General features: G+C 45.2%; 1 pseudogene; it reads left to right on the plus strand.

The window, feature by feature from the left end:
- Positions 1–3,770: 3,770 nt before the first annotated feature.
- LOC142012244 (uncharacterized) lies at positions 3,771–9,900 on the plus strand (annotated as a pseudogene).
- Positions 9,901–10,801: the final 901 nt, after the last annotated feature.

Consider the following 10,801-nt stretch of genomic DNA (forward strand, 5'->3'; position numbering starts at 1 on the left):
CTGGGAGGGGCCCTTTAAGGGAGCGGCTTGCTGTTGAGTCCACCCTGTGACCCTGTCTGCAGCTGTTCCTGGCACCCTTATTTCGATGTGGGCCGCTTTGGTGTGTAGACGCTCCCCTGCAGCGCCTACTTCGATGTAGTACTGCCCAACGTCGACGTTGAACGTCGACGGCACCAGCCCTGGAGGACGTGTAGATGTTATTCTTTGAAATAGCTTATTTCGATGTAGCATTCACGTGTAGACATAGCTTACAAGTGGTCTGGTGCTATGACATGGGACAGTGAACCATACCCAGGAGATGTTTGGGTTACAACTGCAGCAGACCTCCCCCTGCAGATGCGTTCCTGGTGTAATCCCTCTGCTGCAGCAAGTGCAAGTCTGCCTCTCTGTGCCCATCGCCCTACTGTGCTGAAGAGACTTCTGTTTAAGTCTCTCCTCTGAATAGAACAAGTCCAACAGACTTTTCAGGGCAGGGTTCCCCAGAGTTGTTCCTGCACCCGTCACTACCTAGCGTGGCTTTTAGTTGCTCCCTCACATTAATACGCAAAATGTGGCTGCTCTAGCCCTTTATTTGCAGCTCAGTGTGGGAACATCTGATTGTCAGCCCACACACAACGTTTATGCTGCCTGCCAGCACTGCCTGCTGAGCCATCATTTTGGTCCATGTGCTCCCACCAACTGGAGCCAGCAGCACAGAGGTGTCACCATTTGAAGAACTTCTCTTGCTTGTGCTTTCACTCTTGTCTAAAGAAACGGGCAGTGCTTCTGTGAGATGCTGGTGGGCCTTCTGGAGGCATTTTGTGACCCACTGAAGGCACCTGACAAAACTAATGATGGAGCAGAAGGAAGAAGTGGACATGGGAGAGGCAAATTGGCTGATGCTGCCTATTCACTATAGCCACTGAGTCCCTCCTCCACCCTATGCAGACCATCATCGCTGGAGCAGGGCCACAGGCAGTGCTTAATTTATGCTGTGGCATCTCTGGGCTTGCTGCGTTAATGTAATGTAAAAAATGTGCTTGACCCCTGGCATCACTTTCATCACAAATTAAGCGCAGCCCCAGGCAAAAACTGGTAGGCCCACATAGTCATATAGGCCTGGAATGATGAGCACATGGCCGAGAATTTTTACATGATGGCTGCATTTCTGGAGTTGAGCAGCTTTCCTCATGTGAGGGTAGCCATGCTGGTCCAAATTCGGTTTGCTATAACTGTATGGAAGCTGGCTACTGCAGGCTGCAGCAGGTCTGCTGACAAACAAATGGTGTTGGAAAATCAGCAGTGAAGAAAGTGGTGTTGGAGGGTTGTGAGGCAAACAATTTAACCCAAAGTGGCATTAATTGCTGGCTCTGATAAATTAGTTTTCCAAATTGCACAGAGTCCCTTAGTAGGAGTTGTGTGCCCCACTCAAGGAACATATGAACACATGAAACAAAAAGGGTAATACACTATCATTATGCAGGAGCTCATGGAGAAAGCTCTTGCTGATTCACGAAGCCAGGATTTTTGGCTGATTGGAAGTCTCTACTGAGGGACAGGCTGGGACACCAGCTCATGGGAATAAGGGGACTTCGAAGTAGGTGGGGTCCTTTCGAAAAGGAGCCCCGTGGGGACGAGACGCACGGCGGCGAGGCACGTCAATTTCGAAGCGCCGCAGCCGCCCGTATGCTAATGAAGCGCTGAATATGCATTTCAGCGCTTCATTAGTAAACTTCGAAATGGCCATTTGCGTGGCCATTTTGAAGTTTGGGGCTCATGTAGATGTAGCCAAAAAGATTTAACTGGAGTCTCAGCAAGTATAGAATGGTGCTTGAATGTGCATTTAGCATATTGACATCACATGCACTGGATGGATATACAAACTTGTTTGGATGCTTATTGCATGTCCATATAACTGTGGCCTGCTGTGCTCTTCACAATCATGGGTCCGAGCCTAAGGCTGAGAGATTAGTATGTAGGCAGAAGAAGACTTAGGGTTTGAGCCCCTATCTGAGCTCAGGTTTACACTACAGTGAAGACTTTCTGTAACTCTCCATTTCCACAGCCGGGCAGCAGAAGCTAGTATTGAGTGGCCTGGGTTCAGAAACACCCAAAGTCCTGTTTGGAATCTGAGTTCCAATTCAGAATGGATTATAAACAAGTAAATATTTAATTGCTGGCCTATCACTGTTAACCAGCTTTCCTTCAAATCCAGTATGCTGAACTCTCAATCACTGCTTCATTCTTGTATACCACAGGCCCATCATAGCATTAAGAAGATGGGATTTGCTTTTTTGTTTTTTATATACAGTCTTATTTGATGCAATTGGTTTGCACGTGCACTGTTATCGAAGTACAGATCAGTTGTGCTAGGGTATTTTTCAGTTTGGTTAATTATGTTCACTGCATCTTTTGCTGGTAACTGATGCTTCTACAATGTTGGAAAGGATAAATAGCTGTCACTACTCTTTATTTCCAAATAAGTGTTCCGTCATCTCAGAGGTCTTCGTAAAGCTGTGCTCTGCATCACTGAGTTAAACCATTGCTACATAATAAACCAGCAGTCATGCAGCACTTTAAAAACTAACAAAATAATTTATTAGGTGAAGAGCTTTTGTGGGACAGACCCACTTCTTCAGATCTAAAGCTCATCATCTAATAAATTATTTTGTTAGTCTTTAAAGTGCTACATGACTGCTGGTTTGTTTTGTTAGAATACAGACTAGCACTCCTACCTCTCTGTTACTATCCAACATTGTTACATGAGGCAGTACTGCCTCTTGCTGATTGTTTTATCATCTGTGCAGACACCAAACCCTGCCACTGGATCCCATAGCCAAGGGAAAAAATGGATACTATGACATACAGTCAGATCAGTGCTACTGAAAGGAGTAGTGTAGTAAAGTCAGTATCTAAGAGTATACTGTGTAGTATACTGTGTAGTGTAGTAAAGTCAGTATCTAAGAGTATATAAGAGTACCTCATATATCATGTCAAGCAAGCAGCAGAATGAAGAGGAAAAAGTAGCTAAAGGAACAATTGTTTCCTTATGTACAATTAGCATTCAAGCTGATGAAGATCATTTGTGGAGCCCAACTTGGTGTTCCCTGTCAGACCAACTTATTTCTTTGGATCTTCAGATCTCCCTCTGGAGAGATCCATTATCTTGTACAACTCTTATAACATTTCTCTGCAGCTGGCACCAAGGCTGGAACATTAGCAACTACTGCACAGTAGTGTGCTGAAATTAATTATGAGGAAAGCCTGCATTCAACTTCAAGGGCTGATTCCTGCATGTGTATTCCACCCATGGGGGACATGGGGAGTACTCCATATGCCTGAGACTGGAGATTTTCAGTAGTAACTTCTCTTGGTATAATTGGTCCCCTTGTAGCCCGCAATGCCCTTTGCAGCTTTGGCATGGACTGGCCCCTCTCCAGTAACTTCTTCCACCACCTGGTCTGAGTTGGAATCCTCTATGCCTGGAGCTATTCTCACATAGTCTTCAAAATCTGTAAATATAATTGTATAGATATAGAGTTTAGAGCATTTTTAGTACTTGTATAGCTTACCTAACATAATTTAGTTTCTCCCCACCTTGGCCCCTGCTCAATCAGCAAGGACCACCAATGCTGCCTTGCTTGCTCTAGGGAGGTTCATGTTCATAAGTATGGCATCAGCTGCTCCTGCCTTCCCTGCACCTTTGAGGGACAAGTTCTGAGGCAGTACCTCATGAGGATGTCCAAGAGAACCCAGTCAGATCCAGACTGGGGAGACCGCAGACAGTGGCGATGAGCAACACCCTTCCTAGTACAGGCTCAGCAGCAGAGGCTAGACTTGCTAATCCCAAGGAGTCTCTACTTGGGGTGTCTCACAAGCTTAAGGGGAGCATCCATAAATGTAAGAACAGGTCCCATTCCACAACTGCTCCTAAAAGAAAGGATCCCTCCCCAACTCCCTCCAAGTTGGAGGAGTTCTTGCATGCAGGTTCTAAACATTTAGATCCACCTAAATCTCCCAGTATTGAGGATAAGGCAGGAAGGAAAAAAAGGGTCCATTGGTATCAACTCTGGCTCTACCTCATTAGATGAACAATTGACTCCAGTCATCACTGACTGTGAGCTCCAAGTTGGACTCCTTTTCTATGTTATCAGCTCACAACTGGAAGGCGCTGCCAACCACCATGACTGAATACATCAGATCTGTCATTCCTGACTACAAGACAGACTGAAATCTATACCTCTCCAAGTGATATTTTTCACCCTTACATATCTCATAGAACTGGAAGGGACCTCAGTCCCCTGCCGTCCTTTACCCTCATCTCCTCCTCTTTTGGGTCTGGTCCTCCTGAAGGACACCTTGACAACAGAGTAAGAAACTACCTCAGGGAGAAACTGATACTCTATCCTGTTCATAAGCTAGAGCATTTGTCCACTGTTAACAATGGTGGAGTCAGATCCTACTGACTCATTGGCTGAGTCGAATGTTACAGATGAACCGCTACTTCTGTATAGGGAGGGTAGGCCAGACAAACTCTAGGAGGCTTTGGTTCCCTCCTCAACCCAGATACAATTATCAAGGGGACTGATAGTACTCATTGCCTTGGGGACTCCTCCACAAGCTCGTCATCCCTTCATAGTGGCCCTGTTGGGGCCCGTGGGATCTCTACGCCAGGAGCCCAGATCTGTATGTGAATCCCACTTGCTGTCCCCTCCTATCCAACACCAGATGGCTCTATTGGAGTATGAGGGGAAAGAAATTGAGTGAGAGCCACCATTGGTTCTAATGGGTGTGTCATCTTCCTTATGCCATGAGGCAATTGCCCATTCTCACCATCCTTGCTGGTGACCACAGGCAACATCAAAAGCAACTGCAGAGGGTAGCGATGGCAACTGAACACTAGGTTCCACCTGAGGTCATTGAAGACTGCACAGGCTCCTGGACATCTTGTAGCTCCCTGGTGCCAGCCAGGTGGCCCTCCCAATAAAGAGGTCATTGTGTAACCAGACAGGGCAGTTTGGCATAATCTTACTTCATACATCTCTACCCCAAAAATGGATCATCATGATTTTTTGTACCAGCTGAAGAAGCAAAGTTATTATTTACTCAACATAACCCCAGTTCCCTAGTAGTGCAAGCAAGCAATGAGGGATCTAGACTACAGCTCTCTAAGGCAGGACCATAGATGAGTACTTTAATTTTTCCCCAGGGTTGCTCCACCCTGCTTCACCATGACCCCCTCCTCTATTCCAGCTCTTTCCCCAATGCCCTGCCATCACTCCACCTCTTCCCACTTCCACTCTGCTCCCTCCCCAAGGCCCACCAATCACTTGTCACTTTTCTCCTTCCTTTATGCCTCTCCCCAGCAGCCAAACAGGTGATTGGTAGTGCTGAAAAATAGCTGAGGCTGGTAGGTGCTGAGCACCCCACTCCTACAGAACCCATGAAGTTAGCACCTACATCTGCAGACCAGGGTCCTAAATGTCTGCAGCTTCCAGGGAGAAAGCTTTCAGTTCAGAATAGCTAACTACCAGGCCCAGTTAGCAAAGTACAATTTCACAAAGGACGCCAAAATCTTGGAAGTTCAGAGGCAAACTCCTTTGGAAGGACAAGGCCTAATTCCAACCTATCATTGGTAAGAAAACACTGGAAGCTAAGATAGCTCTTCAAGCTCAGTGGACATGGTTGATACCATCTATGGGTATAGCTTTGGCTATAGTCATGAGGCATGAATCTTGGTTCCACTCTTCAGGGTTCCTTAGGGAGGTCTTTATACACACATCTCTCGCTATACATACAGGCATAAAGGGAAGCAAGAAGGCTTTTTATAAATATATTAGAAACAAGAGGAAGACTAGGGACAGGGTAGGCCATTGCTCAGTGAGGAGGGAGAAACAGTAATGGGGAACTTGGAAATAGCAGAGATGCTTAATGACTTCTTTGTTTCGGTCTTCACTGAGAAGTCTGATGAAGGAATGCCCAACATAGTGAATGATAGTGGGAAAGGGGTAGGGTTAGAAGTTGAAATAAAAAAAGAACAAGTTAAAAATCACTTAGAAAAATTAGATGTCTGCAAGTCACCACGACCTGATGAAATTCATCCTAGAATACTCAAGGAGCTGATATAGGAGGTCTCTGAGCCTTTATCTATCGTCTTTGGAAAATCATGGGAGACAGGAGAGATTCCAGAAGACTGGAAAAGGGCAAATATAGTGCTGATCTATAAAAAGGGGAATAAGAATAACCCAGGAAACTACAGGTCAGTCAGCTTAACTTCAGTGCCAGGAAGAAGAATGGAGCAGTTAATTAAAGAAATCATCTGCAAGCGCTTGGAAGGTAGTAATGTGATAGGGAACAGGCAGCATGGATTTGTAAAGAACAAATCATGTCAAACTAATCTGATAGCTTTCTTTGATAGGATAACAAGCCTTGTGGATAGGGGAGAAGCGGTGGATGTAGTATACCTAGACTTTACTAAAGCATGTGATATGGTCTCGCATGATATTCTTATAAAAAAACTAGGCAAATACAATTTAGATGAGGCTACTGTAAGGTGGGTGCATAACTGGCTGGATAACTGTATCCAGAGAGTAGTTCTTAATGGTTCTCAATCCTGCTGGAAAAGTATAACGTGGGGTTCCGCAGGGGTCTGTGTTAGGACCAGTTCTGTTCAATATCTTCATAAACAATTTAGATATTGGCATAGAAAGTACGCTTATTAAGTTTGCAGATGATACCAAGCTGGGAGGGGTTGCAACTGCTTTGGAGGATAGGGTCATAATTCAAAATGATCTGGATAAATTGGAGAAATGGTCTGAGGTGAACAGGATGAAGTTTAATAAGGACAAATGCAAAGTGCTCCACTTGGGAAGGAACAATCATTTTCACACATACAGAATGGGGAGAGACTGTCTAGACTCGTTTAAGGCTGAAAGAATTGGGCTTGTTTAGTTTGGAAAAGAGAAGGTTGAGGGGCGACATGATAGCAGTTTTCAGGTATCTGAATGGATGTCATAAGGAAGAGGAAGAAAACTTGTTCTTCTTGGCCTCTGAGGATAGAACAAAAGGCAAGGGACTTAAACTGCAGCAAGGGAGGTTTAGGTTGGACATTAGGAAAAAGTTCCTGACTGTCAGGGTGGTCAAACAGTGGAATGAATTGCCAAGGGAGGTTGTGGAATCTCCATCACTGAAGATATTTAAGAACAGGTTAGATAGCTGTCTATCAGGGATGGTTTAGATAGTACTTGGTCCTGCCATTGGGGCAGGGGGCTGGATTCAATGGCCTCTCGAGGTCCTTTCCAGTCCTAGTATTCTATGATTCTATATGAGCACAATTGGTTCCCAACTTTCTGCTTGTAGGCAAAAACTCATAAGAGGGACACTAAATTCCCATTAAAATACATGCAACAGTCTGATTCATTCCAAGTGCTTGTAATTCGGCAAAGGAGTAGCAGCATGTGGTGCTGCTTTTGAAAGGTAAGTGAACTTTGGGTTTGGGGCGGGTTGGAGAAGGTTAAAGGCTGGGGGCAGTTTGGGCCCATGAGCAAGAGGGAGGGTTACAATCTGGTGGTGGGTTGGGTCCATGGGGAGGCCTGGGTGTTAAGGCTGTGTTGGGTTGGGTCCACTGGGAGGGCCAGATGTTAGGGCTGCAGTGGGTTGGGTCTGTGGGGTGGGTGGGGGTGGGGCTCAGGCTGCGGCGGGTTGGGTCTGTGGTGTGGGGGGGGTAAGGCTCGTATTAGTGGGGGAGTTCACTCATCTAGTGAACAAAGGTAGGTATATGTGTTTCTCATTTTAGTGAGTACTTGTAAGTAAAATACTCGTTTAATGAGGGATGAGTGTATTCACTAAAAGTCTCCAGGACAACCCTCCATTCCATGGGCATTTATACCTCAGCCTGGAGGGGGAAAAAGGCACCACAAAGAGTGGTAAAAGCCAAAACCTCTCCCTCTGCTGTTCTATCACCATTGCCCTCATAAATCACCCTGCAAACATTGGTGGTACGAAAGTATGTACGGGCAGCATGCTCCATCACAGTCTGACACATTCAGCCCCAAAGAGTTACTGTGATGGGATGCTTGAGAATCACATACCCCAGGCCTTCTGACAGTTGCGGGGAGCAAAGGAGACAGCTGCTCTGCGGCCCAGTGACAACTGCAGTGGTTGGAGTCCTGGGCCCTTTAATTTACTTCCAGAGGCCCCAGAAGCATGCACTGTGTAGCACTGAAGGGCTAGCTGGGGGACGCTACCTCTAGTTATGCCACTTCTGCCTGAGGCTCCACCCTTTCTGAGGATGGGCACCTCCCCCCATCCCCCGCACCTTTTCCAGGGGCCAGTGAAGTCTGTCATTCACCCTGACATACCACTGTTGATACCATTCTCTGCCACCCCCAGAGAACACCAGTTATACAGTGTAAGCGGTCCCCCCGATGGCAGGGTGCTTAGTGGCTAGGTCCCTTGCAGAGTCTAGAGGCCCAAGGTGTAGGTCTGCAGCCCACCCCTAAGGGCTGTGGTCTTAGTTTGGGCTGTGGCCCCAAGAGTCTAGCTTCCCCTCTGCAAGGGGTTGGTTCTCTGGGGTTCTTCCCCCACTCTGACTGGGGAAAGGTTTGGAGGCTCCTTCCTCCAACAGCTGACCTGGTGGCAGCTCTGATTCAGGCCCTGCATGCACCAGAGCCAGTTCCTGCCTCTTGGCTGGTCAGCCCTGAGCTGGGCTGGCTTCTCCTCTTTTATGCTGCATCCAAGCCTGACACAGGCTGCAAGTGAACCGGGGTGTGGCTAATTGGGCAAACAGGCTCTGTTTAACCCCTGCCTTGCCCAGCCTTCCTCCTAATCCCTTACATGCAGACATCTGCAGAACCTCAGTTCAAAGAGGACAATTTGAGGACATGGCAAATGTCACAGAATATGAGACTATCATTTAAACTTCTGAATGAACTTCAGTGGCTATCTAGATGTTTCTCTATAAGTGCTTTGATGCACAATTATGAGACCTTTCTTAGAGACTTTGAACTTAAAACTCCAAAAATAATGACTCAGTGCCATAGTACTCCCTGAATAAGCTCTCTGGCACTAATTACTATATCACTGCTTGTGTTAGATGATGTCTTGTATGAACGACTAGCAGAACTGACCAAATGCTTTCAGAAGAGCTCAATAACAATAGTTGAAGCTGTACAATAAGCAAGGGCCCAGATCTGCAAAATGAAAGGATAGTATCGGGGAGAAACAGTGTCTTGGAGGAACAGTATGAAAAATCTATTTCCTTCAAGCACTAAGAGTGAACAATTCAAAGGTGAATCTATTCTGCGTGTCACATCCCTTCTGTATGACCATCTGGATAGAAGTTTACCAAAAGGAGCTACATGAATGGGCAGCTTTTGACTTTGCCTCACTTTCATCACAAAAAACCAGTTATGAATTTGGCACTGAAAACGTTAGCAAGCTAATTGACAAATACTGAAAAATTTTGGACCTTCCTTGAGTGATGTCATCTGCCCAAAACACCTTGGAGGAAGAGGAGTTCATTATGAGCCAGTACAGTGATTACAAATCCATAACTGCAGAGGACAATGAAGCAGAGTTGATGACAAATTTCCAGGAAATGGTGACTTTCTGTCTACAAAATGCAGAATAATATACTATAGTTTCACAACCAGGGGATATGCATGCAACCTTTCAAGCTTCTGTTGCTGACTGTGAGCGTGGCTTTTAACTTATGAATACTGTAATATCAAAGCTAAAGCACAAAACAAACTGAAAGGAGATCACCTGGATATGCTAATGAGGATCAAATTTCACACTTCAAGAAGTGGAGAAGTAAATCCTGACACTGTATGTAAACACTGGAGAAGTGGTAAAGACAGGAGAGAAAAAGTTCTGGCACAAGTATCTGTCACACCATCTAGCCTACCATTAGTGGGTTGAAGTCTCATTTCAGTGACAGTGACCAGTGGTCTCCAAAATCAAGAATGTTTATGTGTCACAGGTCACAACAATATAATAGCGTACATAAAGAGACCAGATGGAAGTTTTTCACGTGTCACTTGAAGAGATATAATCTTTAATTTCAAGCATAAAGAAAATATAATAATTATTTTATTTCATGCATCCATTCTAAAGGTAAAATGTTTTTTCTCTGTCAAAAATTGATAATTTTGTTTTTATGCCCCAAAGGACAAGACACATGTAAGATTCTAAAAGGCCACTGAAATGTTTGTAGTGTTAATTTTTGTTTATTGGAAGTCATATTAAACATCTTAGGCAGTGCACCTTGTTAATTATCCCTTGTTTTAATATTCTGTCTGTTCCCATACCTATGGTAACTTTTAAAAAATCATATACAGGTTTTTTTTGTTTCAACAGGTGGCATGTATCACCTCAGTATTCGCACTGTACATAACAAAATTCATTTTGCACATGAATAAATTAGAGGTAGGAGTCAGAGGTCACCAGGAGGGGTTTCTCTCATAACACAGCATTAGCTGGGGACAGGATCTGCTTGGGTTGGGGGGCATGGCTCTGGGGGCCCAGTAGCTAATCTGCCATTGCTTGGCCCCTATTCAGGGTACACTCTCACCTGGAGATATTCCTTCTAGAGGTGGACTTTCTCCTCCAGAGTGCCTTCTCAGCAGCAGTGGAAAGGGTACTACTGCCCAGATTTCTCAAGAAAAAAAGAATGATGAGGACCCATTGATGACCTACGCTGGCTTAATACCTATATGCAAATCAAAATTTTGCAAGGCTACGCTAGCATCTCTTTGGAGAAATCACAAGCTTTGTGGATCACAACATGAGAGATTCATATCCTCAGATTCCTCCTGGGATA

This window comes from Carettochelys insculpta, chromosome 4, assembly GCF_033958435.1.
Source record: "Carettochelys insculpta isolate YL-2023 chromosome 4, ASM3395843v1, whole genome shotgun sequence".
Classification (NCBI taxonomy): domain Eukaryota; kingdom Metazoa; phylum Chordata; order Testudines; family Carettochelyidae; genus Carettochelys; species Carettochelys insculpta.